The following is an 8445-nucleotide window of genomic DNA, read 5'->3' as shown; positions in this document are numbered from 1 at the left end:
CTAGTGGGACTGAGCCCTTAACCCATGGGATCTGATACTCCAGGATCTGATACTCTGTGGAATCATCTCCAAATAGATAGTGTCCGAGTTGAGTTGAATTCTTGGATGTCCTACTGGTGTCTGAGAATTGTTTGGTGTTACCTACCTTGGAATTGGGGGCAGAACCTAGTTTAGAGGCCCACCTGGCAACTCTCTCACTTTGATGATTAGTCATTAAGAATAAGTTAAATGTGATGCTTGGATGTCTCTGTCAGTAGGGCATGTGACTCTTGATCTCAAGGATGGGTCATGAGTTTGAGCCCCATGTTGGGTGTAGAAATCACTTTAAAAAAATGCAAGTTAAATATTCTTTAAGCATTTCTCCTGTTTCTTGCAATATTCTTTGAGAGGAGCTAGTTGCTCTGGTATCAGGTTGGTCTCCTTCACAAAGTGCAGTATTTCCATATGTCTGGTGATTTTTTTTTTTTTCTGTTGTGATTTTGTTCGTCCTTAAAGAGGGGAGTCTCCAATATATCTGATAATGGAAGTTCTTTTAGAATGATATGATTTCAATTGTAGACCTCTGGGAGAAGGGGAATGTTCATATTTATTGTAGTTTTTTTTTTTTAACCTCTTACAGGTAAGGATGAGAGTGGGTGAAGTTTTGTTGGTGCCAAAGGCAATATTTTGGGGGCCTAAAGATTCCTTGGAGAAATGACATGACCCATTCTATCCCCAGAGAGCAAGTGTTCAAGAGCTTCCTGTAATGGCAAAGAATCCGGATGTCAGTCTTTCTGAAATGCTCCAACCCCTTCCTTCATATCCATCCATGAGTTTTCTAGTAGTAGCTTTATGTGGAGGTGGGCCTAGATGGGTTTGATCTCATGACAGGAAGTGATTAGGATGGAGAGGAACTGATGGTTGAACAGAGCCTGGTGTTGGCAAGTCATATCCAGAGCTCAGAGTGGGACAAAGCCTTGAACTCACCTAGTGGCCAAAGGTATTTAGTGTCCCTTGTAGAAATTGATTTGAGTTTGCACCCCATCTCTTCCAGTCTTACTGGCCAAGGATCTTCAGTTTAAAGATACTCTACATTACCTTCATCTCAGTGTAGGAGGATCTGAGTCAAACTGACAGGGACTTTGAGTCAAACTCCTTCAATTCTTTGTCAGCCTGTGGATATAGAGTGTCAGAGGGTAGTGGTGAACAGAGCAGCTAAGGAGTTAGAAATGGTTGAACTTACTCAGTAGAAGAGGATGGAGTAGGGATTGAATCTGTTCCTGAATTTTGTGTCCTGTTCCTCTGCTGTTCCATCTAGGCTACAGCAAATCCCTTTTGTAGCAGTTCTGGAAACTGACTCAAAACGGGGCTTGGTTGTAAGGAACTCATGCCAAAGCCCAGAGTGTTATAGCCCTTACTGACCAGATCTTTCCTCATATGCACGGTTAGCCCAGGAACATAAATCCACCTCAGAAGGTGGGCTCCAGCTTTGTACAACTGCAAAGAACACCATCATTGTGGCCTGCATGAATGATGCCTTCTGGAGGTGGACAATTAAGGAACCCCACTAGAAGCCCTGGGTTGGGTGATTTCTAGCTCTGTGGACCAAAATGCTCTTCAGGCATCTGCTCTCCAAGGGAAGGGACAGATTTCAGCTGAAAACCTCAAAGCACAAAGTGTCTTGTGAGTTTGCCCCTTTCCTCCAGATAATATGGGTCTTCGAAGCATTCTTACTGTTCTGAGGGAGGGTCTCCTCTTTCTTTCTCACCAAATAGGGGAAATAACACAAATTTAATTTCTGACAGGACACCATTTTAAAGGGGTACCAATCATACATGTGTCTCATGGCCATCTGAAGTTACCTAGGGTGGTGACCTTCTTCAGCGACACAGCTGCCCTCTCAGGAGTTATGGTGGAGAGGAACTTGACTTGCTCATCATCCCATCTGTGCTAAATGTAAGGGCCAAGCACTATATGGAGATGTCCCTGGCATGGGATCCAGCACCTGGTAACTTCCAGAAGGTATCCATGGAACAAGTTGGCCCTGTTCCAGCTGCCCAGTGGCTTCACCTCAGGCCTTCCTCTGTCCTCACCCAAACCAGAGAAGTTGGTGAGTTCCCACTGGGAATGCCTTTCCTTCACTCAGGCAAGACTTTTCCCTTGAATGCAATGTCTTGGTTGATACTTCCTTTTCTCTTCTCTTGGCCACAATCCATATTAAAGAAATATCTTTAAGTTTTAATATTGGATGGCACTATCCTTACCTATCAGGAGTATGTATAGCTGTATTTCTGTCCTGTTTTCTTGAAGAACAGGCAGCATCCTGGGCATAATGTATTAAGAATTTTTCTGGAGTGCTTTATGGAACCCAGCTTCTACCACAGAAGAAACATCTCAGTCTAACCCAGAGCCCTGGTTGCTGTGTGGTATTTTGAATTCCTTAAAATAGTCTGATTGCCCATATTTGAATCACTTACCATTTCCAGGACACTAGACAACTCTGACAACTGAATTCTCAGAAAGCCTTTATTTGAGGGTACTGCTCCTGTGAGAGGGAAGTGGATTTAGAGAGAAAGCGTCCCCTCTGGGAAGTAGCCACCTCAGAGAAATGGGTTTGAGTAAATAGAAAAACAAAGCACTGAGTTAAAGTAACAAAAGGAGTATTGAATGTATCCTAAAAGCTTATTTTAGAGAGGGAGCCAGAGCAGGCAGAGGGGCAGAGGGAGAGAGAATCTCCAGCAGACTCCCTGCTGAGTGCAGAGCATGACTTGGGGCTTGATCTCACAACCCTAAGACCATGACCTGAGCCAAAACCAGGAGTCTGACACTCAGACCACTGAGCCACCCAGGTGTCCCCTGAATGTTTATGTTTTAAAACTTAAAAAAAAAAAAAAAAAAAGAACTATCTTCTTAGGGTGTCAGTAGGTCAGAAGCTGGGTAGAGTGTTATGCCTTTCTGTCTTCTCTCTGCTCTCCTTCCCTTCTCCCTCCCCCAGCTTTCTCTCCTTCTCTCCTCTCTCCCCCTTCCCTCTTCTCTCCAATCCCTCTCATACCTTTCTCCCCCCTCTCCCCTCCCCCTCCTCTGCTTGCTCCTTCCTCTTCTTTTCCCTCCCTCCCTCTCAGCCACCCCTGTGCTAATACTGAACTTCCTTTCCTCAATCCCTCTGGGCACTTTATTCTTTAGGAATTAAGTAGAAGCCTGGAATTTTAGTGTTCTGATTGCTAGTTTGCCATTTAAACGTGTTTTGCAGGAATTATGGAGAATGTAAAAAAAAGAGAAATTTGGAGTATATAATCATATATATAATCATATTACCCTGGATATAATCATTCTCCTTGAAAACCACCTCTCTCCCAACTCTATTATCTCACCTTCCTCATTCTCCTCTTTCTTTCTTTCTTTTTTTTTTTTAATTAACGTATAATGTATTATTAACCCCAGTTTCCTCTTTCTTTTCTGGAACTTTTCCTTTTTTACCTCTACCCCCATTTGTAATGGTCTGAATATCTCATTAACAGAATAGTGGATATTTGCACACAAATTCATTGTATTTAATATAATGGTTTTAAGACCCATAATTCTAAGAAACAATTTGAAATAACCTTGCATTGCTTTTGTTGGCCAAAGATAAATAAGCTAATTAAGTGAAACTAGAAGGTGATGTTTAATGAAGTTAATTAAGGCCCGAATAATATCAACCACCTTTTACATGATCGTTTGTATTTTCCTATGGTCTCTAAGCATACAATGATAGCAGTGAAGTTCAAAGGACAAGAAGGTATGCCTGGAACAGGTTGTAGGTCATTTTAGTTTCGTTCCTCTACTATTCGTAAGGCACTTACAATGTATAAAGATAACATATATAGGTTTAAAGGCAGGGAGTTTTGGTTCAGATACTTAACATTGCAGATAGATGCCTATACCTCGTATTGGTCCTCAATGATGTGGAAAGGCTTTGAGGAAATTCTGTACTGTAAACTGGATGGTGTGGTATTCAGAAATAATAGAGAATTTTCCTGCTAAGGAAAATTGGATGCCCAGATGTTGAGATAATTTGGAGATGTGACTGAGAAATCTTTTGGATAATCTCTGAGGAATCATGAAAGAGTACAGAGACATAAGAGATGGGAAAAATGGAATTATAATTCTCAACGAGAGAAAGAAAGCAAATTCTATGAACTAAATTTAGTGAGCTGGTATTGATTTTTGGTGAGAATCTTAAAGAATACTAGGAGATGGTATCTGAGATCTTAGGGAATCGCGGCCAAGGGGAGCGGGTGGTGGGATGAAAGGGAATCAGCATGAAGAACCAGCACAGGGTCACTAAAAACACATTGTGTCAGAATGTTTTCATCTTTTCTGAGGGGCTTATTCAACTGGCAATCTTATAAGTGAGATTGATACAAGGCGTCTACATTCCAAGAAGGAATCTGACATATTCACTCTAGTACTCTTGCCATGAAGAGAAGCAGGGTATCGTTTTCTGTTTTTAGGTCATAAACCACAGAAACAAATTCTAAGTAGTTTAAGAAAATAGGGATTTTATCCAAGGAGGAGCTCTCCTGAAGGGGTAGACAATAAGGTTTGGATGTCCCAAGTCAGAACCATATCCAAAAATCACAGAGCTGGTCTTGTGAGCTCATGACAGCTTGAAACCAATGGTGGGCATGAAACCACCATTCTCACTCTGACACCACTGAGCATGGTGTCCCAAAAAGGGTATAAAGCTTTCCCCACCTTCTGCCAGAATAGAAAGAATCCTTAAAGTCCCAGATTCTTTGCATCTCTAGCTCCTAAAACTGCTGAACTGCAGTTCAGCATGATGCCTCTGATTGGTGGAGCATATATCACATGCCTGAACTCCAGTTGCAAAGGAAGCTGAGAAAGCCAAGAGCTAACATTTTTCACACTTCATCCCAGAAAGGTGGTCTCTGGCTTCTAAAAGACTCATAAGGTAGGTAATTGTGCCAAAGAAAGGCTGAAGGATCTAGGGTAATTGGGTATGTTTGAAGGTTGAAATGGTTGAAGGACCATAGCTAAAGCTTGTTAATTAATCAGTCCTTTTTCATCTAAAAGAAGGTTTTTATTGGCATACCACAGGACTTTGCATTTTTGTGCTACACAAAATTTTTTTAATGAGTGGCTTGGCTGAAGCCAGAAAAGCAGCTTATTTTATTTGCAGGTGACACAGAGCTAGAGTGAAATGCTAATGCATGCAAGGGCAAAATCAGAATTGCAAAAGATCTCTAAAAGTCTGAACCAATCAGCCCTTATTACAAGACAAAGTCTGTCAGTAGTTAATGGCAGACTCTGTTTTAAGGTTTTAAAAATCTACCTACTCAAATATGTAGCTGCTGCTAAGAAACAGGCCATAGTTTAATGTGGTTGCCAGGAAAGCTAATTAAACCCTAGGCTGCGTGAATAGATGCATAGTATTTAGAACAAAGCCTTCCTCACTCTGCACTAAATGGACCACAGCTGAGCACTGTGCCAAGCTATGAGCATCATCTTTTACCAGGAGCCAACAAGTTGGAGGATGGTCGGGGGGAGCACCAGCATGGTGAGCAATCTCAGATCCCTGGGTATAGGAAGAATGGCAACAGAAACTCAAGGAGCTTGGTCTGTAAAGAGAGGCCTTGAAGAGAGTGGCCACCAATTACTCAAAGAACTTACACCTGGAAGAGGGTTAAGATTTATCTCAAAGGGTGGGAAGAGGTGAAACTAAGGCCGAAGTGCAAATTATAGGCAGTCTTTTATAAAAGCAAGACGACTTTCTACCTGAGTAATCCAAAGGTGGAAAAGCCTGTGTTGGGAGGCAGGAAATTACCTGTCACTGGTGATGCTCAGGTAAGAGATTGGTGGCCAGCATTTAAAGGTGCTATTGAGGACCTCAAGCTATGCTTAGATCAAATGATCTTTCAACTTTTATTTTTAGTTTCAATATTAAAAAATCTGCTAAAATAGAATAGACATAACATTTATGTTTCAGGACAACCTAGTGATTCGATATTTATATATATTGTGAGATGATCAGCATAAGAAGTATAGTTAACATCCCTGACCATACATGATTATGAAATTTTTTTTCTTATGATGAGAAATTTTAAGGTCTAATCTTTTAGCAGTCAGTCTGTTCTCTGTATCTATGAGCTCATTTGCGTGTGTGTGTGTGTGTGTGTATCTGTGTGTGTGTTTAAGATTCTACATATAAGTGAGATCATCAGTATTTGTCTTTCTCTGGCTTATTTCACTTAACATAATGCCCTCAAGTTTCATTTATGTTGTCACAAATGGCAGGACTTCCTTCTTTCTTACAGTTCAATAATATTCCACTATATATACAACAATTTCCTTATTGATTCATCCAACAGTGGATACTTAGATTGTGTCCATATTTTGGCTACTGTAAATAATGCTGCAATGAACATGGAGTTCAGATAGCTTTTCATGTTAGCATTTTGGGTTTTTAAAATAAATACCCAGAAGTGTAACTTCTAGATCATATGGTAGTTGTATTTTAAATTGAGGAAACTCCATACTGTTTTCCATAGTGGCAATAGCAATTTACAATTCCACCAGCAGTGCACAAGGATTCCATTTTTTCTACATTGATACCAGCATTTGTTATGTTTTTTTGATAATTGCCATTCTAACAGGTATGGCATGATAAATCATTGTTTTGGTTGATTTGTATTTCCCTGATGATCAGTGATATTGAGTGTATTTTTACATATCTGTTGGCCATCTGTATACATTCTTTGGAAAAAGTGTCTATTCCAATCCTCCTTTTTGTTTTCAATCAAAGGATAGTTGACACACAATGTTAAATTAATTTCAGGTGTACAGCACGGTAATTCCACAGGTCTGTACATTATGCTGTGCTCACCACAAGTATAGCTACCATCTGTCACCATACAATACTATTACAGTATCACTGACTATATTCATCCCCTTTACTGATTTCAGAACTGAAAGCTTGTACCTCCCAGGCCCCTCATCCTTTTTTCCCAAACCCCCACCTCCTCCCCTCTGGCAACGAACCATTTATCCTCTGTATTTGTGGGTCTATTTCTGCTTTTTTTTGTTTGTTCATTTGTTGTTGTTGTTTTTAGATTCCACATACAAGTGAAATCATATGGTAGTTGTCTTTCCCTGACTTATTTTAGTTAGCATAATACCCTCTAGGTCCATCCATGTTGTCACCACTGACAAGATTGCATTTTTATGGCTTAGTAATATTCCACTGTATATAAAATATCATATCGTCTTTCTCCATTCATCTATCTTCTAAGAGGGGAAAAGGTAGGGAAAGAATCATAAGCAGGTCCCATGCCCAGCATGGAGCCCAGTCCTGAGTTTGATCTCACCACCCTGAGCTCATGACCTGAGTCAAAATCAAGAGTCAGACACTTAACTGACTGAGCCACCCAGACACCCCTATTCATTCATCTATTGAAGGACGCTTGGTTTGTTTTTAAATCTTGGCTATTATAAATAATGCTGCAATAAACAAAGGGGCATATATTATCTTTCTGAATAAGTGTTTTTGTTTTCTTTGGATAAATACCCAGTAGTGAAATTCCTAGATTATGTGATAATTCTATTTTTAACTTCTTGAGGAAACTCCATGTTATTTCCTGCAGTGGCTGTACTAATTTGCATTCCCACCAACAGTGCAAGAGCTCCTTTTTCCCCACATCCTCACCCACACTTGTTATTTCTTGTGTTTTTTTATTTTAGCCATTCTGACAGATGTAAGGTGATATCTTACTGTGCTTTTGATTTGTATTTCCGTGATGATGAATGATGGTGAGCATCTTTTCATGTGTCTGTTGGTCATCTGTATGTCTTTTTTGGGAAAATGTCTATTCAGGTCCTCTGTCCATTTTTTTTCTAAGTTTATTTATTTGGTAATCTCTACACCTAATGTGGGGCTCAAACTCATGAACCTGAGATCTAGAGTCACGTGCTTTTCTGACTGAGCCAGCCTGGCGCTCCTCCTCTGCCCAATTTTTAACTGGATTATTTATTGTTCTGGTGTTGAGTTGTAGACATTATTTATATATTTTGGATTATTTATTGTTCTGGTGTTGAGTTGTAGACATTATTTATATATTTTGGATATTAACCCTTTATCAGATCTATCATTTGCAAATATCTTCTCCTATTCAGTGCGTTGCTTTTTTGTTTAGTGGATAGTTTCTTCACTGTGAAAAAGCTTTTTATTTTGGTGTATTCCCAATAGTTTATTTTTGCTTTTGTTTCCTTTGCCTGAGGAGACTTATCTAGCAAAATTTTGCCAAGGTCAATGTCAAAGAGATTACAACCTATATTTTTTCCTAGTTTCAGGTCTCACATTTAGGTCTTTAATCCCTTTTGAGTTTATTTTTGTGTATGGTGCAAGAAAGTGGTTCAGGTTTACTCTTTGCATGTAGCTGTCCAGTTTTGCGAGCACCATTTATTGAA

The sequence above is a fragment of the Mustela nivalis genome (genome assembly GCF_964662115.1).
Source record: "Mustela nivalis genome assembly, chromosome: 4".
Classification (NCBI taxonomy): domain Eukaryota; kingdom Metazoa; phylum Chordata; class Mammalia; order Carnivora; family Mustelidae; genus Mustela; species Mustela nivalis.
This window is presented reverse-complemented; position numbering follows the sequence as displayed.